Source organism: Lethenteron reissneri, chromosome 20, assembly GCF_015708825.2.
Source record: "Lethenteron reissneri isolate LAM-NWPU_2019-01 chromosome 20, ASM1570882v1, whole genome shotgun sequence".
In the NCBI taxonomy this organism is placed as follows: domain Eukaryota; kingdom Metazoa; phylum Chordata; class Hyperoartia; order Petromyzontiformes; family Petromyzontidae; genus Lethenteron; species Lethenteron reissneri.
The window spans coordinates 14,273,449-14,294,065 of NC_083798.1; the positions used below are offsets into that span (position 1 = coordinate 14,273,449).

General features: G+C 50.1%; 1 long non-coding RNA gene across 1 annotated transcript in view; it reads right to left on the reverse strand.

The window, feature by feature from the left end:
• LOC133344827 (uncharacterized) overlaps window positions 1-15,285 on the reverse strand; it is a 34,947-nt gene extending 19,662 nt beyond the window's left edge. The window contains exon 1 of the long non-coding RNA XR_009755378.1: window positions 14,747-15,285. This is a non-coding gene — a long non-coding RNA (uncharacterized LOC133344827). The remainder of the gene's footprint in view (window positions 1-14,746) is intronic.
• Window positions 15,286-20,617: the final 5,332 nt, after the last annotated feature.

The window sequence follows — 20,617 nt, forward strand, 5'->3', positions numbered from 1 at the left end:
CGCCCTCTCACTGAGTGATTGATCGGGGAGCAGTGGCGCAGCGGTTAGCGCGCTGCACAACGAACCCGGTTAACCGAGTTCGATTCCCGCTCACAGCCACAAACACCGGTGACGATTACTTGCACCAGTCCTGTGCATTCCCCTAGGTCGACTCAACCTCAAATGAGTAACTGGGATGATGTGTACAGCGTCGCCTTTGGGGAGACAAAGGCAGCCGGGCGTGGTGTTGGTCACCCCCACCCCCTCGCGTCTGTCGTGCCGGCATTCACAGGTGCTACCCGCTAACAGCGCTTGGCCCAACAGTCTGTTGAGGCTATACGGGGGATCTTTGTCTTCTTTGAGGGCTTGAGCAAAAATAATACGATACAATAATTACCACGGTGAACTAATACAAAACCAGAGAGACCTGTTCCGCCACTTTTAAAACTAAACTAATTATTACAGTTGTAATGCATGCCTGTTTGTGTAATTAGCTGTGTAATATTAATTTTCGTTTTCGGAATGGTTTGTTTAATGCTCCGTGCGTGTGTTCCCCCTCCCCCCCGGCTAAAAGCAACACGCTCTGACCAGCGTGGTGAAGTATGGCTAAACAACCCCTCACCACCCCGCGACAGACACGGCGTGTTGGAAGTCATCACCAAGCAGTTGAATTGACCAACCGTCTGTTCATGTACACGTGCTGCTGTTGTTGTTGTTGTGGGTTTTGTATAGATCGCATTCATCCAGAAGAGCCACGCTGGGTCCCATTGCTGTTTCAGCAGGAGTCCTGCCACTACAGTGGGCTTTTATTTGAATATATTTTCAGTCAATTAATGGTGAGTCGTGTTCATCGTACACGTGGGGAAGGAACCCAAAGGGGGTCGCGGTGATTAGGAGATGTTAACTACCTCGCCTGGTGTACAAGAGGTCGTCGATTCTATCCCGACCCTGTACGCCTGCTGTCTATTTGACGTTTGCGTATCTCTCTCCCCGTGGTCGCGTGGATTTTTCTAGTGCAGAATGTTGTATTGCCATGAATGTACCACGTGATAAGGCACTTCGTTGAGCTATCGTTTGTGGCCAGATCGCTTCTGCAAAAAGAGCTGCATAGGTTCGGGATCGAACCCACGCGCCCCTGCATACCAGGCGAGGCAGTTAACGTCTCGCAACCGCGCCGACGCTTATAGCCGCATATACATGCGCGAAATCGCACAAGGAACCGAATCCGCATGAAGCGAGGGAAACCTGCATCTTGCCGCAGACCGAAGACTAACGTTGATTTGCTCATGTTGCGTCGGGCACCTTTCTAAATTGAGTTGGACTTTCAATTGTTAACGTATGGGACCAAAACCTCTACCCCCCCCCCCACCATGCTCCTACCTCATTCCCTACCTCGCCAGCAGAGGAACCAACATCTCCTTGGGGGTCGTACCTGGTGGTTACAATTAAAAATCCTCGGCCGAGTGATTGGTCGACTGCCCTGGCCAGCCATTGGATTCACGGTCGCTACTTGCAAATTGTAGCGTGGCTGTGGATGGGTGGGTGGATGGGTGGATAGGTGGGTGGGGTACATGAACCAGCTGTCCAGGAAGGTTTTTTGCTAAATTTGTGGGGGCGTGTGACTGGCGGGTCGAGTGGCGGCGGGGGGGGGGGCGCAGCTGTTAATGTAGGTTTAATTTTAGCGGGGGGGGGGGGGTGGAATGAGGGGTGCAGCTGATTGGGCGGATATAACTTTAGACTGCCACTCGGGGAGCGGTGGCGCAGCGGTTAGCGCAGGGGCTCGACAGCCTGGGTGCGGCTCTGGAGCCGCGTGCGGTGGCTCTTCAAGGAACCGCTTCGTAACAGTTCTTTATTAGAGGACCCACCCGTCTCGTATTCACCACCACAGTGCATTGTGGCTCATTGAAATCTTTAAGGTTTTTTTTATATTTATTTTCGAATTTTACACGAAATTCGAAAAGAATGCCTCTTCCTTCTATTTTGATTGGCAACTACAGGGTTGGCGCACCTCGCCTTATGAACGCGATCGGAGTTCGAGATCCAGCCAAGGTTATATCCATCAGTGGCGGAGTGACATCTGAACTGGGTTTCGCCCGCTCCATCTGCCCACTCCCCTTCACCGAGCTGCACTGACCAGCGTGGCGAGGTATGGTCAAACAACCCCAACTCCCCCATGTCTAACATACAACAAAGGGATTGACACAGGTCTCTAACTACCGCCATAGAATAACAACAACAATAACAACAATAACAACAACAACGACGACGACGCCGCTGCGGTGGCAAAGGCACATCGGCACAAAACGACGACGCAATACCCATTCTTCAACAAGAAGGGCCACTGCTATGAAAAAGGGGCAGTGCCCGAAACGTCGCCTGTGATATATTTAGAGACCCCCCCCCCTCCACCGCCTTTCTATGGGCAGTGTATTACATCTAATCAGATTCATATTTATACAGAGCGCATTCACCCAACGCGATTGACCGAGCTTACAAAACGGTGACAGAATGGAAAATGATGCAATTGACAAGGGGCGTGCCACGATAATTGAGGGATGAGCGACAGCGATAGAGGGGCACTCAGGGGGGCGCGGAGGGGCTATAGGGGAGGGACGGGAAGGAGTGGAGGGGCGAGGGGAGGGAAGAGGAAGAGAGTATCTCGAAGGCTAAACACTGAATCCATCGAGTGCTTGTGAATTATGTGCCGTGAATTCACATCCCAGGAGGATCTTTGGCTGAAGGCCACGAACCCGGCCACCGGGTTCGATTCCCGCTGGCGGCTACTTGTGACGATTATCTGAACCGGTCCTGGGCCTTCCCACGGTCGACTCAGCCTCAAATGATATGCACCGGGATTTGGTGCTAGCCACACCACCCCCTCGTGTGCCGTGCCGGCCTTCACAGGCGGTGCTACTCGCGAACAGCACTTGCCCCAACAGTCTGTTAAGGCTATACGGGGGATCTATATCTGTCTTTGCGTGGATAGGTGGATGGGTGTGTGGTTGTGTGGGTGTGTGGATGGATGTGTGTGTGGGTGGGTTTGTGGATGTGTGTGTGGGGGTGTGTGTGTGTGTGGATGTGTGTGTGGGAGTGTGTGTGTGGATGGGTGTGTGGGGGTGTGTGTGTGGGTGTGTGGGTGTGTGGATGGGTGTGTGTGTGGGTGGATGGGGGTGTGTGTTGGTGTGTGTGTGGATGGGTGTGTAGGTGGATGGGTGTGTGGGTGTGTGGATGGGGGTGTGTATGGATGTGTGTGTGTGGATGGGTGTGTGTGAGTGGATGTGTGTGTGTGTGTGGATGTGTGTGTGGATGGGTGTGTGTGAGTGGATGGGTGTGTGTGTGTGGATGTGTGTGTGTATGTGTGTGTTGGTGTGTGGGTCTGTGTGGATGGGCGTGTGTGTGTGGGTGGATGGGTGTGTGTGTTGGTGTGTGTGTGGATGGGGGTGTGTGTGGGTGTTTGGGTGTGTGTGTGTGTATGTGTGTGTGGATGTGTGTGTGTGAGTGGATGGGTGTGTGTGTGTGTGGATGTGTGGGTGTGTGTGTGGGTGGATGTGTGTGTGGGTGTGGATGTGTGTGGGTGGGTGTGCGTGGATGTGTGTGTTGGTGTGTGGGTGGATGGGATGTGTGTGGGTGGATGGGGGTGTGTGTGGGTGGATGTGTGTGTGGATGGATGTGTGTGTGTGTGGATGTGTGTGTGTGTGTATGTGTGTGTGTATATGTGTGTGTATGTGTGTGAATGGATGTGTGTGTGTGTGGATGTGTGTGTGTATGTGGATGTGTGTGTGTGGTTGGGTGTGTGTGTGGATGTGTGTGTGTGTGTGTATGTGTGTGTGTATGTGTGTGAATGGATGTGTGTGTGTATGTGGATGTGTGTGGATGGCTCGAGACGTGCGGGGCGAGTGCAGTGGAGGCGACTCGCAGGGTCATCCCCTTGAGGGCGTGCGCGAGTCGGCGGAGAGGAGAGAGAGGAGCGAGACGCACAGGGGGGTGGGGGGTGACCCGGGGCCACTGGAAGGCCGCCCAGACGATGACGCTGATAGTGGTGGTGGTGATTGTAACGATAATCTTCAGCATTGTTACGATCATTGTCAATTTCGTTATCATCGTCGTCATCATCATTGTCGCCGTCATAAATATCAACATCGTTGTCATACTCATCATCAATAATCCGAACCATCGGCATCATCGTTATCATCACCATCATCACATCATCATATTTCACAACCGTCGCCTCAAATCCACCATCGCAGTCATTTTAAATCGTCACCAACATTAAGGACGATCGTAACCGTTGCCATAGCAATACATCATTATCATGAAATCCCTTTGTTACGCGCTACGCCATACGCACGCGCGCTCTATACGGCAAAGCAGCGCTGGAAATTGTTGCTATGAACTGGTTCGCTGTCCGGCAAGTGCCTGTCTCAGTGGCTGCACAATCAGCTCCTGACTATTGAGCGCCTCCTGTGTGTGTGTGTTGAACTTCTCTATCGGGACGAGCGAGCGACCAGCAGCCAACAAGGCAGAGAATCACACCGCGGGCTGACGTCATCACAATGTAGGTCAAGTATGGGCATTTCAATCTTGATTTGAAGCTTTCGTGACTGCAGGAATCCATACTCTTTGGTTCTTTCGGTAAAGTCGCGTAGGTAGAAAATACAAATAAATCACGACGTTTCGGGCGCAACACAAGCGTCCGTCATCAGGTGGGAAAGCATCAATATTTTCCAACTCCATTCAAGTTTGGCCCGGTCACTTTGAGCTCTGCGTCCGCGTTATAACGCGTGGTGAAGTATGGTCAAACACTTCACCCCCCCCCCCCGCCCTATGATGTGCGGAGGCCTTCATCCAGCAGTGGAGATGTACGTTGTTGTATATGCACTTTGTTAAAAGGCAATTATGTAGAATAGTTCTTAACTTTAAACCTTAACACTACTCGCGCGGACACTGACTCATCATTCTCTGAGTGACATTGTTAGATTGTTAAAATATTACAATTATGATTACGAATATAATTCGAATGTATGAGGGTTTGGGCAGGGGAAGAAAGAAGCATTGGACCTATTCAGATATCTCACGCCACTGATGTTAGCCGTGACCCGGAATTGAACTCAAGTGGCCCGGGTTCACGCTGTGATGCGCTAACCACTGTGCCACCGCTCCTCATCTCCCGGTTGCTTGGAATTAATTATTTTAACCGTCTGACTACCCACGTACACACTGATGTCTAATTATGTGAGCTACATTGTTGAAGTAATATTGATCCACACATTAAAAGCACGCATTGTTAGTACAGTACTGCGAATAATCATAATCAGCCATGGTCGATCCACTACTGGATGAAGGCCTTCTTTCTACCAAATCGCCGCGACCTCTCACGACCTTGCGACGTAAGAGTCCAACCGGAGCACGTGCACACCAAGCGATTCCGTCGCTCCGTCTCCCCGGGGGACGCCTTTTGCTCTCTCTCCCTCACTCAGACGCGTTCCGTCGCTTGGCTTCCACTCCGTTATTGTTCTTCTATTGTCTGTACGTTGAACTTCTTTCGCACCGTACGCCAAGGCCGTAATTATTATAATCTATTTGGGGGGGGGGGACATCCCCCCCCCCCCAATATTCAAATATGCTCCAAATGTCCCCCCCAATATATTGCTATGAGATAGATGTATGTTTATATGATTGTGGTTATGGTTGTACTTTATTAATCCCTAATCTCTGCCATTACATACAATGAGACAAGAAAAGGTAAGAAAGAAAAAACAGAGCAATGTAAAACAATACACTATTAGACATTATTGTAAAAAAGAAATCCATCCCATGTGTTAGTGAATTTTATCATATTTTAGGCAGGAAATGGCAGGAAATTCGTTTTCAAATTTCGATTTTTTTTTTCTGGGGGGGGACCCCCAGACCCCTGCAAGGTTTGCCCCCCCCCCCCCCATGTTGACTCGAAGGCTACGGCCTTGCCATACGAAGACAACCGTGCTAATTGGAGGTGGGTGCGGCGGAAGGAGTGCAACACTGAACACAGAAAACTGTTCGAAATGACAAATCCGTCGCTCCACGCGTGGGAATGAGTTGCCGGAACGACTAAAATCCGCGGGATAATTCTATCGCTTCACGCGTGAGTACCTGGTACGGTGTGTAAACATCGCCACGAGGAAGACAAAGGCGACCGGGCGCTGTACTGGCCAACCACCTCCATTCGTGTGCCGGCTTTCATAGGTCCTACTCGCTAACATCACTTGCCCCAACAGTCTGTTCAAGGCTACACGGGGTTCGTTGCCTTTGTACGTGACACGAGTCGCAATGAATGACGACACACTTAACCGCGATACAACGCAGGTAACTGGTACCTGTGTCAGCCGAGAGAGTGAAACCAAGCCCACAGTGGTTCGTGTCCTAAAGACATCGCTGTAATTGACGCGTAAACAGCAGAAGAGAACCTTGATTGGCATTAGGCGCTGTCCTGAAGCAACCAGAAGCGACGACAAGAACGATCCCAGACATTCCGAATCGACGGCGCGCAACAATCAACAGAACAAACCACGTGTGTGTGTGCATATACACATACAAGACAAAGATGCCCCGTGTAGCCTTAACATAATTTTGGGGCAAGCGCTGTTAGCGAGCGCCTACGGAGGCTGGCACGGCGAACACGAGGGGGTGGGTGGCCAGCACCACGCACGGCCGCCTTTGTCTCCCCAGTGGCGATATTTGCACATCGCATCAGGTACTCATTTGAGGCTACATAGGGGAGGCCCAGGACCGGTTCAGATAATCGTCTATTTGTGTGTATATATATACGTATATGAATATACACACACACACACACGTGTTTGTATCATCAGCAGCAGCCATGGTCACAAGCCACTGCTGGATGAGAGGCTTCGCTCATCAAGCCCCGCCGCCGACTGGTACGACTCTTGCATTGGATCAGAATCCACCTCGACAGCTGCATGATACCGATACTTGATATTACCGACATTGTCCAGACAGCCTGCTGTCAATCAACCCACTGCTGGCTGAAGGCATTCCCACCACGCCTTGTGGGTCACGGGAGTTCCCCGACCGAATCAACTTCCCTGCAGGGCTGGTCAATCCGAAGTTGATTGGGGGTCGAGAATGGACGCGGGGGGCGGGGGGTTGGGGGTACGAGGGTGGGTCGGTGGAGTGGCGTTGATATGAATATACAATGTTAATGATAAGAATACATAATGTAATCACGTGTGATATCCAGACATCCTGGCTGTCGTCGCTCCGCCAGATTAGAGGATAGCATTCAACAAAGCCGGCGACATTGGTGATGTCATCGCGGTTCGTTCTGGCCGTAGGGGCCGCGTGTCCGGTTTTATGTCGACTCATTCCCACGCGCGGAGCGACGGGATTATCCTGTAGCTTTGAGTCGTTCAGTCGACTCATTCGCACGCGTGGAGAGACGAAATTGTCCCGCAGGTTTAGTCGTTCCATCAACTCATTCCCACGCGTGAGAGCGACGGGACTATCCAAGATGCGAAACCAACGCAACTGTGCATTGTGAAATGTGCGAGGTTCAAAATGTTGCGATTTCAACGCGTTTGCGGTTTTCGCACAAGTTTAGATTATGATAATTGAATTTTTTACTGGCAAATGAGGTTCCAATGGTGTAAACGTTTAGATGACTAATAATGTTTCAATCGTCAGCTTTAAGATAATAACATATTTATTTACGTGCATCGTAAACACTTATATATTTTTTAACAATTGGGTAGCCCGACGTTTCGCTAGAATCTTGGAAACTGGTTCGTGTTTACGTGACAACATTATTAATTGGCCGTGTCGGGTGGATGAGGGTGTACGACACGCAATTTTACTCGCGCGGCCTGACCCCCCCCCCTCCTCCCCTCAAATTATTTTTTTATGAATCAGCAATATTGGTCGCGGAAGCCGACACGTGTTCAATATTTTCAAATACATTCACTTCAACCCACGTGAAGAAATGAGTCATCCATGGCTCATTGCAAACGCCATCTCTGTAGAGTGTGAATTATTCTGACAACGGCGCGTAACGCCAGGTAACTGGCACATTGTGATTTACCAGCACCTGCCAACTACAGGTAAATATATACGTGGCAAAAACCAGCCGGGTGAGACGCAGGCCGCTGAGATTACCAAATTATAGTTATATATGTTGGTTCAATATATGCCGTGTAAGATATGACCTAAACGAAACAACATGACTGTACCTTCAAAGCTTTTACCCAAATATGCGTTAAGTTAATTTTAAAAGAAGGGACGACTGTGTGCACGTGACGCATTGCGTCACGTATACACAATATGCGCTTGAAGGATGGTTACGAATGAACGGCCGGATCATGCACTTGTGTGTGTACACGTGCAAACGGCTTCGTTGCATAACTCTCTAAATGTGTATCACGCCGCAGCCGTGCATATGCACGCATACAGTTTGTACTTTGTATGCTGTGTGTGCACATGCGTGTGTGTGTACAGTACATGACTGTGTGTGCTTTGTGGGGAGCGGTGGCGCAGCGGTTAGCGCGCTGCGCTGCACTACGAATCCGGCCACACGAGTTCGATTCCCGCTCACGGCCACCGACAACCGATGACGATTAGATCTGAACCGGTCCTGGGCTTCCCCTAGGGTCAAATAATTCTCAAATGAGTAACCTGCCGCGGCGTGTAGAAATCGTCAGGAGGAAGACAAAGGCGGCCCGGCGAGGTGCTACTCACACACCCGCTCGTGTGCTGTGCCGTCCTTCATAGGTGCTCGCTAACATCGCTTGCTCCCAACAGTCTTTCAAAGGATGTGCGGGATTTGTTTTCTTTGGCTTTGTGTACGATACGACATCAAACGTGGCTTTTTTGTTTTTTGGCGTGATGAAGGCAAATCAATGCATCGCTACGATGTTGGTCGCTTGGCGATTTATTTGCGCGGAAAAGTTGGCGCGTGTGCTCGTATATTGACGAGAGAAAAAACTAATGTTGAACGTTTCACCGACTCAACCCACGCGTTTAACCGAGTCGCCTCGACACGTGTTGTGCACGCCAGGGCTACTGTGCACCAATACGTCCGGTGCACGATACGTGCGTATCTACAGAAAGACACGCGTATATGTACACACAGACAAGTGTGTACGTACACACAGACACGTGTGTACGTACACACAGACACGAGTGTATGTACACACAGACACGCACGTACGTACACACAGACACGTGTGTATGTACTCGCAGAGCCGTTCCGAGGGTAGGGCTTTTCGGAGCGGCCGCCCCGGGCCCCGCGCTTTGGAAGGGGGGGGGGGCTTCGACGTCACGGTGTCAGATGTGATACTTTCGGTTTAGTTGGAAGTCGTCGGGGGTTCCACACAGTGGGATTTGCCCCTGGGGACATCACCCCGCCCCTCCCCCTGTATGTACAAATACCCGAGTTCGATTCCCGCTCACAGCCAACTTTAATGACGAAATGTCTGAAGCGGCAGCTGGGCATCCCCTGTAGGATTGCTCAGCCTTAAACGAGTACCCAGGATGCAGTCTGTAGACATTCTCGTTCTTCGGGAGACAAAGGCGGGCGCGCGTGGTGCAGGCTACCCATCGTATGTGCTCGTTCACAGCACTTGCCCCAACAGTCGGGCAAAGGCTACACGGGGGAGCTTTGTCTTTTATTAAAATTGAGAGACTGATTTCGTATTTCAGAGGTTTCAGATGCTCTGATAATTTCCGTTCTGGAGGCATGTGAACATTTCTTCGTACTCGCAATAGTGACGTCACCCGATGACGTATACAAACGTATCAATGTTTTGTGGTGTCGTGTGTGCATGCTTGCATGTAGCTTTGGCACAGTAGGGGGTACAGCTGGTGCATCTACCGGTCATCTCAGTCAGGCAACCCATGGCACCTGCTGGGTCTGTCCCGAGACCTCCTGTCAGCAGAGAGCCTTCGACACTTCACGTGGCCTCAAAGTGCACCTAGCCTGGCACAAGCGCCGCGGTGACGTCACCGTCACTGAGTGGCGAATGGCGGGTATAGGTATTGTTATGTGTCTTAGTATATATATGTGTCTTTGTATATACGTGGACAGAATGTGTATGCAAGTATGTGTGTGCGTGCATGTCTTTGTGCATGGATATATCGATGTGTCTGTGTGTATTATGTGTTACGAACATCTCTTATTTACGTGCAATATGAACATCACGGATAAAATAATTATTTGGTTCTTTCGGTAAAGTCACGTAGAAAGAAAATAAATTAAATAATAGAATACGACGTTTCGATTGCAACACAAGCAACCGTCATCAGGTAGAACTAAATTTGAGAGAGAGACAAAACACAGACACGGAGACACACATAGACAGACACACAAGCAGAGAGAGAGACAACACAGAGACACACAGAGAGAGAGACACATAAGATAGACACACATAGGCCTAATGTCTCTGTGTTGAGGCTTTAACTAGAGAGAGGCGGGGGGGCAGAGAGAGAGACAACACAGAGACACACAGAGAGAGACACATAAGATAGAGAGAGGCGGGGGCAGAGAGAGAGAGAGGTGGGTCTGCTGGGGCAGCTGTATATAATAATATCTACAAATGATGCCGTTAATATCTCCCACCAACAAACAGTCCCATGACTGCCACAGGACGCAGCGAGGCGTTCATCCAGCAGTGGGTTCACGATTCGTCTGATATTATTATATTGTATTGTTGATATTTATGTAATAGTATTGGAAGATGATCTAATTTATAATATAATAGGGAAAGGGAGGTCTGGACCGCCCGACTCAACAAGCTGCCGCCGTGACCCTCACCAGGACAAGCGGACTGAGAAACGACCAAACGAATATAATAATATTATGTATTATTTAAATATAATAATATCAGCATTATAGCATGAACTTAGGTTCAAACATTAAACGATGACAAGAATCACAATCCTGTAACCGCAGAATTTCCGATCAATTCATCGAAGTTGAACCCGATTCTGGGCCTCGAGGGTCGATTCATCACTTTGGTAAAACGACAAAAAACTTTCACACGTTACAGAGAATTTTCCTGAAATAAAATAAACTATACGCCGATAAACATGAATTTACTTCAACACGGAGCAGGCTTTCACGACCAATATTATCCGTAATAGAGGTTTTTTATGCTAGATCGCGTAAATTTAAATGTGCCGTCACACCCGCAACGACTGGACACGGCCAATTAGTAATGTTTGTCACATAAACAGAGTAAACCCACAACATTGACAATTTGAATACGACGTTTCGCCAGTAATTGCAACCAGCATCATCAGGCGACAGCCAGATATGTGGAGAAATCCTCCTGTTTCGTTCTTTAACAAATACACCGACGTTATGGAAAACATTCTATTGTCTACATTTTCATCCTCATGTATTCGATGGCACTTTATTAACGTCGTGACATCTGCCACAAAACGTGTAAAAGTGGCGTGACCTTTACATTCAACATAACGCCGAGGTCACTAACAACACTGTGCCGTTAAAATAAATTAAATATATAATAAATATAATCGGCGACGTCCCTTCTTAATATCACGTATAATTTTGTTATACATTTTTGTTTACTGTTGTTGAACTGTGTTCAGTTTGGGTTGGTATATACGAGCGCATACTTAGGCTGCAGTCTTAAAATAAATATTTATTTAAAAAAATAACAAAACTAAAAATTAACCATCATATGTTTCGTGTTCGCAACCATTGCAGTTTTCTCAGTTGCGGCGATGACGCACGAAATTAAATCACCGCAGAAATTGTCTGCGAGTTCCATTACTATACATGTATGTTTACACTGCTCGTCTCACATATATGTACTCGTTATCATACGCGCGTGCGGTGAGCATTCAAGCTTTTATTGCTTCAAAGCGTCGATGAATGGACCCGTTTGTATGCACGCAGAGCATCGCGAAACGCATATCCATACATTCACGGAGGGTCACAATGTCATAGGTGAGTAATTACAATCACTACCACCACCACCACCACACCAAGAGCGAGGTTGCTTTACGGCAAGCGGGTTTTTACGATTATTATTGAATTAGATCAATAGATTGTTGTGAGCCGAGATCGCAATCGTCATCGTCAGCCATGGTCGATCCACTGCTGGATAATGGCCACCCTACACCGCCTGCAATCTGTCGCGAGCATGCGGTGAAATGTAACATTTTTGAATGATATGAATAATAACAACGACGTTATTTTAATTGCGTTGTTTAGTTGTGTGGCCCAAGTACGAGCTCCTTGGTAACACAAGCTCTTGCTGCAGGGAGATAGCGAGGGAAGACCTGAGGCGTTGTAACGAGCAGAGTGATTTGAGTAAAGATGGGGCTGTCTGGTGATACCGTACCGCGCGTGCAGTGGTGCACAAACAACAACAACAACAACAACCACGTCAATATATTCATCAATACCACGGGCTTCTAAAACAAAACGTGATATCACAGGCGACGTTTCGGGCAATGGCTCTTCTTCATGACCTCTCTGTTAGGGGAAGAAGGGTTATTTCCCCCAAACGACGAGCTGGGCCACGATGTTATTCCCGAATGCTTGCGCTGAGAGTGAGTGAGTGTGTGACTAAAGCCGCGTGCATCGCTGCTGTAGCGTCTCACGTCGTGCCGTGTGTGTGTGAGTGCGGTTCCGTGAGTGGGGAGCGGTAGTGTAGCGGTTAACGCGCTGCGCTACGAACCCGGCGAACCAGAGTTCGATTCCAGCTTACGGCCGACGCCAGTAGACGATTATTTGAAGCAGTCCGGGGCCTTCCCTACGTCGACTCAGCCTCAAATGAGTACCTGGTGCGGTGTGTAAACATCGCCACTAAGGAGACAGGGGCGGCCGGGCGTGGTGCTGGCCACCAACCCCCTCGTGTGCCGTGCCGGCCTTCATAGGTGGCCGCTAACAGCACTTGCCCCAACAGTCTGTTCACGGCTACACGGGGGAATCTTTGTCCTTTGTGCGGTTCCGTGAGTTGGCTAAGGCCTTGCGAGAAATCTAAGATCGAGGCGGCCGTGTAAACGATGTCTCTCACCGCACGTACGCACGGATGACATCGCATGCCGTGCGCGCACGCAGAATTATTCGCACAAAGCTGCACACGTTATCCGTCGCGCCGTAATTACTCGCCGTCTAACGCGTTGGCTATATGGTACTAAACCTATATGCGTGTGTGTAGCCTTGAAGTGAAAAGTTCGGTGGGTGGGGGGGTGTTTGCAATAATATATAATAATAACGTGGGGCGAAATCATCCGGTGTGTGTACAGAGAGAGGCGCAGGGTGCGCTCTGCATCGGCGGCTCGTTACATCATCCCTGCACGCACCTTGCGATTCGTACGGCTGGCCACGTCCGGTGCGAAAGAAGTTCTACACACCAACCACACGCAGCGTCGCGAGAGATGGCACCAGCTTGTCTGAGGGTGGAGACCTTCATCCAGCGGTGGATGTGACCGAGGCCGATGATGACGATGATAGAACGTGTGAAATTTTTGTTTGCACTTATTTGTATAACTGCAAACAACCAATGTATGCTCAACCATCGTACGTGAGACAAACGGTTTAGAGGGTTTGCGCAGTGCGGCTTCAGTGTTTGGATTTATTTAAAAAACGTGTCATCGAAATTCGGCATCGTGTCAAGCTGCTTGCCTAACGTTGTATAAGTCCACATGGCACGCTCACGTTAAACATGATACCGCTGTGGTGGTTTCATAGTTTTAGCGTTAAACGTCGCATAGCATGAAACGTTGCGAGCAAGGCGGTGCACTAAATAATAAAGACGTCGCACATTGCTCATGCATAGCTGTGACTCGATCTCTCTCTATATAGAAAAGATTGTATTTATAATTAGGCGTATGTGTGTGTGTATATATATATAATTAGGTGTGTGTGTATATAACCAACCCATTAACGCGAGGACCCCATTATGGAAAGACAAATAGCAGTGTGTGGTCTGTTGCAAACAACGACTCGAGTGAGTGAGTGGGTTAGTGAGTTAGTGAGTGAGTGTTTGCGTTAGTGAGTGAGTTAGTGAGTAGGTGAGTTGGTGAGTTAGTGAGTGAGTGGGTGTGTGAGTGCGTTAGTGAGTTAGTGAGTGAGTGATTGAGTAGGTGCGTTAGTGAGTGAGGTAGTGAGTGAGTGAGTTAGTGAGTGAGTGAGTTAGTGAGTGAGTTGGTGAGTGAGTGGGTGAGTGCGTTAGTGAGTGAGTTAGTGAGTGGGTGAGTTGGTGAGTGAGTGGGTGAGTGAGTGCGTTAGTGAGTGAGTTAGTGAGTGGGTGAGTTGGTGAGTTAGTGGGTGCAACCTCTTTGATTCTACATCGGTGTCAAGTATAATTAACGCATACCACAAAATCATCATCATCATCACCACGCGTCTTTGTGGACAATGTTCACAGCCAAATAAATAAACAAACGCCACATTATCCCCACATTTCTCTCCACACCTACTAAACATTCGATTTTTTATCGCAACTCGTCGTTCACGTGGCCTCCTTCCGTGAGTGCAACTAATCGGCAGCATTGTTTCAATACAAGAAACAAAGGATAACGACTCAGAACCGGTTCCGACATTCGGCGTTTCGCCCCCCCCCCCCCCCCCCATCGGGCTCGCTTTGAACCACAACGCCGACCAAAATGCCCGCCGATGCTCGTACGGGGCGACGACCCTTGGTGTAACGGCGGCACGGGCTCCCGTGTTGGTCATTTTCAATTAAAGAGGGCATTTAATGCGCACTGACCTCTCGGGGTGGGGGGGGTGGGGGGCTTTTACCTGCCTCTGACGTCACGTCGTCTTGACCTCTCCGCCGACCGTCCCCTCGCGGCGCCTGTCGCGCCAACGAGGAATCCGCGCGCTTCGTTCGATCGCGGCACCTTGAACAATTCTTTAATGGACAACTCACTCGCGATTGTTCTTTGTCGCTAAGAATCACCGCTGCTACACGTTGCCTCGGCCGGGGAGTGCTTGCGGGGAGGAGGGGGTGGTAGCGGCGGACGGACGGGCGGGGGGTGGGGTGCCTTTTCTTCTCCATCGCCGACCAATTCCGCCAGCGATGTGGGTCCCACTGCCGGACGAGTGTCATTAAACCAGCTCTCTCTATATATATATAAATAACAACAACAAACTCCTCCAAAACAATCTCCGCCTTAAACAAAACAACCACTCGCCGTTTCTCCTCCGTTCCGTACCCGTCGCGGCGCGCGCGCGCACCCCTCTTCCTGGCATGCCCGGCGTCTCCTTCGTGACCCCGAGCAAAGCCATGGCTGCGGTGTTTATAGGGGCCGGAGGGGCAACAGAAGCGGCCTTATCGGGCCGAGGGTGTTGGGCGAGCCAGGGGCAGGGACAGTGGCAGGGGGTGGGCGCGCCGCGTGTGACCGCGCTAGGACACGGGGTGAGCGGGGGGTCATCCCGTCTGCCATCAATATTAATTATCGGAGGAAAGAGAGGGCTAGTGGGGTGGTGGTGGTGGGGGGGGGGTGGTGAGGCCATGGAGGACACTAAAGGACGCTCTCTCTTCTTTAGCTGCCGGGGGCCGCGTGTGGCCCAGCGGAGGGGGTGAGAGAGGGGAGAAGTTAAGATTCAGGGACGCGGGTTGCGAGACGTTGGCAGGGAGGTCATTTGCAGGGATGTCCACTCCTATACGCACCACTCGCATTTCATTTTAGTTCCCAACATCTTAAAGATGGCGAGATGCAGGTCTTTTGATGGGGATTTATCTAACTTTGTATATCTAGATCGTTATAACGATCTGCTTGTGTTGCGTATAAGTACACGCGCGCGAAATCGATGTATATAGATAAATGCTGTGTGTACACCATATCTGTACAAAACAAACGCTTCAAGAAAGTTACGCGTGGATTCACGCGTGGCTTCTTGGTTTTCCGGGTTTTCATCATCATCATTATTATTATCAACGTGCCCCAGCTCTCCCCGTGGCATCGTCTCCATCTCCTCGTTCACTCATCACGATCGATGGCCAATCGCGGGTCTTCTCGACGCGATACTACCGCTGTGGTTTGGTGCTGATTTAGTTTTAAAATTGAGTTTTAAATACACACGTCTACATCGAAACATCGATATATCCCAAATATGTATAGGGCCGCGTGTGCGCACATATATCCGCGTGCGTGTAAATCTATATGTAGAAGAAATAAAAACTTGCGTTAGATGTTATGCATTAAGATATAGCAATGCGACAGGGCGGTGTGTAGCTTTGTAAATGCACTACTGGATTGTTTCTACTGTACTCGTGTTATTATAACACGTTCAGTGCCAGCACACGAGTGCTGCTCCTAATCCATTCTAGCTGGCACGTTATTGATCATGAATGTGTGACAATGCTACATATCACCCATACAACAACAACAACAACCACTTGCTTCAAACACGCAAGCAAACATCTCGATGGGTAACTAAGTTATGAATTGCACAAACGATTAGTCTCTCTCCGAAGCGGACGTACAAATAATAATTATGATGATAATAAAGAAAATACATTTCATCTTCACTTCATTGTTATACAGGTAAGATCCTAAAAACTATAATAACATAATCCGAGAATCTGAATCTCTCAACGGGTGACACACGTGGAGGGCTTCGTGGCAGCCGAAAGATTTCCACGATTTCTCTCCAACTCCTCGTCTTGTGAAACCTGGCAAAGCACTTGACCCACACGCCACTCAACTGGGAGACGTGGGACTACTCCCTGCGTCATTTCAGCCCGAGCGTTCCAAAACACTGCTCCTGAGACTACACTACATCCATCTTCATAATATAGAATGTCATATGGATCGGCGTCCATTGTGCTCTAGTTCTAGTGCCTTACGCCGGACAATCCATCCCTACTCTCCGAACCAGATTGTAACAGCGTTCCCGGAAAATCTCGAATGGGAAATTAAGCCATGTGCATGCACTGCTGCAGTCTTGCACAGGGCATATCCTTAAAAAACATTAATTTCATTCAGTGTATTTGCATATAGGATATTCGACAGCTGAGCATAATTGCGTTTTTCAGACGATTTTTTTTCTAGCTCATAGGACCCAGCAGTTTAAAGAGGAGCGCTCTTGCCAATAACATCGGATGAATCAGCAGAGTTCGTCTAAGGAAGCCTGACACTGCTGATGAGACCCAAACCTTCGGAACCGGTGCAGAGTTGGTTAGCTTCGCTGCGACACACGGCGCTGGATAGAGACTAATGCTGTGAGTGTGGATGGCCAATAGGCCGATGGACTGAAACGTATTCTATTATTTTCATGTGGAGAGAGGGAATAGAGGTTGCGCAATTATTATATGAACCAAATAATGAATTATACACATGTTATTTACCCTCGCACATCCAGGCTTTCACTCGATGTTTTCCGTCAGGATGCGAGGCTGGCTTTCGGCAGGCATTGTCGGCGTAAGGTACTACCACTGGAGTCGTAGTCTACCCTCTAATATCCCCGTAATCCCGTGAACGCGATTCACGTCTCCCAAGTTGCGTGGACAAAACAAACAAGACGGCGGGAACGGAAGCACCGCGGACTCGGTGCTCGAACGGACATCCGGAACAGCGATCCGGACTGTCCCGGCTGGCACGACGCAGGGAGTTCGGGGACCCCCCCCCCGCTCCCCCGTGCGAAGCCGCGTGGGGCCGCGTTTCGTTCTCGTGCGGGGCGCGTTGGGAACGAGCCCGCAGGTGAGGGTCTCTCGCGGTTAAAGTGCAACGTTCGTCCCATTTTCGTGCCGGTTTTGTTTACCGAGGCTGCAGGGAAGGAGCGACTGATTGAGGGATGGTGCGTGTGTGTGTGTGCCTGTGCGTTCGCGTGTGTGTGGGGGGGGGAGCGGTGGGGCGGCGGTTAGCGCGCCGTGCTACGGACCCGGCGACCCGAGTTCGATTCCCGCTCACGACCAAGACCAGTGACGATGTTCTGAATCGGACTTGGGCCTCGCCTAGGTCGACTCAGTCTCAAAGTACTTGGTGCGGTGTGTAAACATCGCCACTAGGGAGACAAAGGCAGCCGAGCGTGGTTCTGGCCACCCACCCCTAACTGTGCCTTGCCAGCCTTCAAATGGCCTCGCTAACAGCACTTGCCCCAACAGTCTGTTCAGGCTATAGGTGGGGAGGGGAATATTTGCCTTTGTCCGTGAGTGCGTGAGCATCTGTGTATGTCTGAGCGCGTGTGTTAGTGTCTCTGTATGTCTGAGCGCGCGTGTGTGTATTCGTGTGTGTGTGTGTGTGCTTCTGTCTGTGTGTGTGTGTGCGTATGTGTTTGTTCGTGTCTCTGTATGTCTGAGCGCGTGTGTGTGTATCCGTGTGTGTATGTGTGTATCCGTGTGTGTATTCGTGTGTGTGTGCTTCTGTCTGTGTGCGTCTGTGTGTGCGTGAGTTCGTGTTTCTGTTTGAGCGCGTGTGTGTGTATCCGTGTGTGTGTGTATTCGTGTGTGTGTGTGTGTGCTTCTGTCTGTGTACGTCTGTGTGTGCGTGAATTCGTGCCTCTGTTTGAGCGCGTGTATGTCCGCCTGTGTGTATCTACTACGTATATGCTTGGGCCTGTGAGTCCGCGATCGTTGGCGCATTACTCAGTCCACAGCACTATGAACACCGGTGTCGAGTGGTGTATCTGAATCGACTCTGGGTCTCCCCTAGGTCGATTCCGCCTTAAACGAGCACCTGTGGTGACCGCGCGTTAACATCATCACTGGGTGGACAACGGCGCTCGGACTACGTGAAGCTGGCCGTGTGCCCTGCCGACATTAATAGGTGCTCGCAAACAACGCGTGGCCCAACAGTCTATGTATGCGACTGTATGGGAGGAGGTGGGGGGGACGAGCTTTGTATTCGCATGCAGTCGACCGCACGGTTCGATTCCCGAACCTGCAACACCAATGCCACTGCGTATAGGATGAACCCCATCCGAACCTCAATGATGTAAACTCAGCCTGAAACGCTTACATTCACAATATTTGCCCCGAGGCCATATAATCACCCTCGCGCGCTGTGGCGGCCTTTCTAGGTGTTCGCTAACAGCACTCGCCCCAACAGTCTACCTTTGATGAATGGTATAACTTGCTTTTGTGTGTTGATCCTTCATACATAATGCGTAAAGGGCCCAACAGCGATAAATGGCAGTCTTGGTTTCCATATATGTGTACAATATACCTTCCAAAACATGTAAATATATCATATAAAATGAGTCATACAAAAATATAGCCATGTACCAACCCACTGCCTCCCCCCAAGCCTTACGATCGTGTTGGGTTGTTAGACCATACTTCACCACGCTGGTCAGTGCGAGTTGGTGAAAGGGGCTGGCCCCGGACCGGTTCAGATCTCACTCGCCACTGATGTTAGCCGTGGCCGGGAATCGAACTTCGGGCTTCGGGTTGTTTCGCGCGATGTTGCTGCCAATCACAGCCTTCGCCGCCCTTGCCCGAGCAGTCCCATAAACACGACACTCATACACAGTAAACAACAACAACAACAATGGTGAAACAATACAAAGAAAACAATAGTCGTATCCTGCAGCCGTACACATGCGTAGTGAACCCGAACCAGTAACGCTATCAGTGCAGTGATGCTGCGGGTGTTTGGGCGAGTTTATATATATATATGTGTGTGTGTGTCGGGGCACCGTCACGAGGATTGCAAAGGAAGCGATTTTAGGAACCCGTTGTGGAGAGGGGGGGGAGGCGGAGATGGATGGCAGAGTGGGGGGGGGGGTGGTGAGGGATGGAGCTCGGAAGAGAAAATGGAGGGGAAGGAAGGCGCTCGTGGAGATGGGGGTTGGGAGGTTATGAACCCCCAGATAAATGTAGTCGGGGGGGGGGAGGTCTGTCCATCGACTGGATGTTTAGAAGCAGCGAGCGGTTGGTCAGCCGCTGGTGGTCATCGGGGGGGCAGTGGCGATGGGCACAGCCGTCCTCTGGCCTCTCGCGTGCGTGCCGTGAAAGAGCACCGGCAACGCGCCGTCTGCTGTGCGGTGGACCTTGTGAATGTGCCCGGACGTGGTGAGATCCACGCGTGTCCCGGAATGCGCTGGCGCTTAAATAGGCGCCGCATGCGCCTGTCCGTGCGTGCCTTGTCCAATTAAACAGACAGATGTGGCTTACAAACAACAACAACGACAATTTACCGCGGCAATGAGTATCTCTGGGAGAAATGTAGAACGCGTGCCACGCAGACACTGGGCGTGCGGTGGTTGGCTCGATGTGTTGTTCATCAAGAGAGAGAGAGCGAGCGATACGATCACATACCGAGCCAAGCTTGCGAATAAAATCGACTAATACGTGAATCGTACTAATATATATTTTAAAAATAATCGACCCGTGGGGGGGGGGGGAAGCTAACGTAAGATAGATTTAAACATTTTCCCGAATAGTAGTCAATACACACTTCATCATGAAAGGGTTTTTTGGGTGAGATCGCGGAAAAATGTGTCGTTAAACCCGCCACCACCCGACGGCACAGTCAATTGGCAAGGTTTTGTCACGTGCCAATGAGTGACACACTTCACACAGGTACACACGTGTGTGTGTGTAGCACTGCGCGTGTGTGCCAGAATCTCAGACTCTGTTGTGGGAGAGGTGGTCGCATGTCATTGTTCCCGCTGACTTCTCTCGCGGGTCTGCCCTGAATAATTATCTCACTCGGGAGCTCCGAA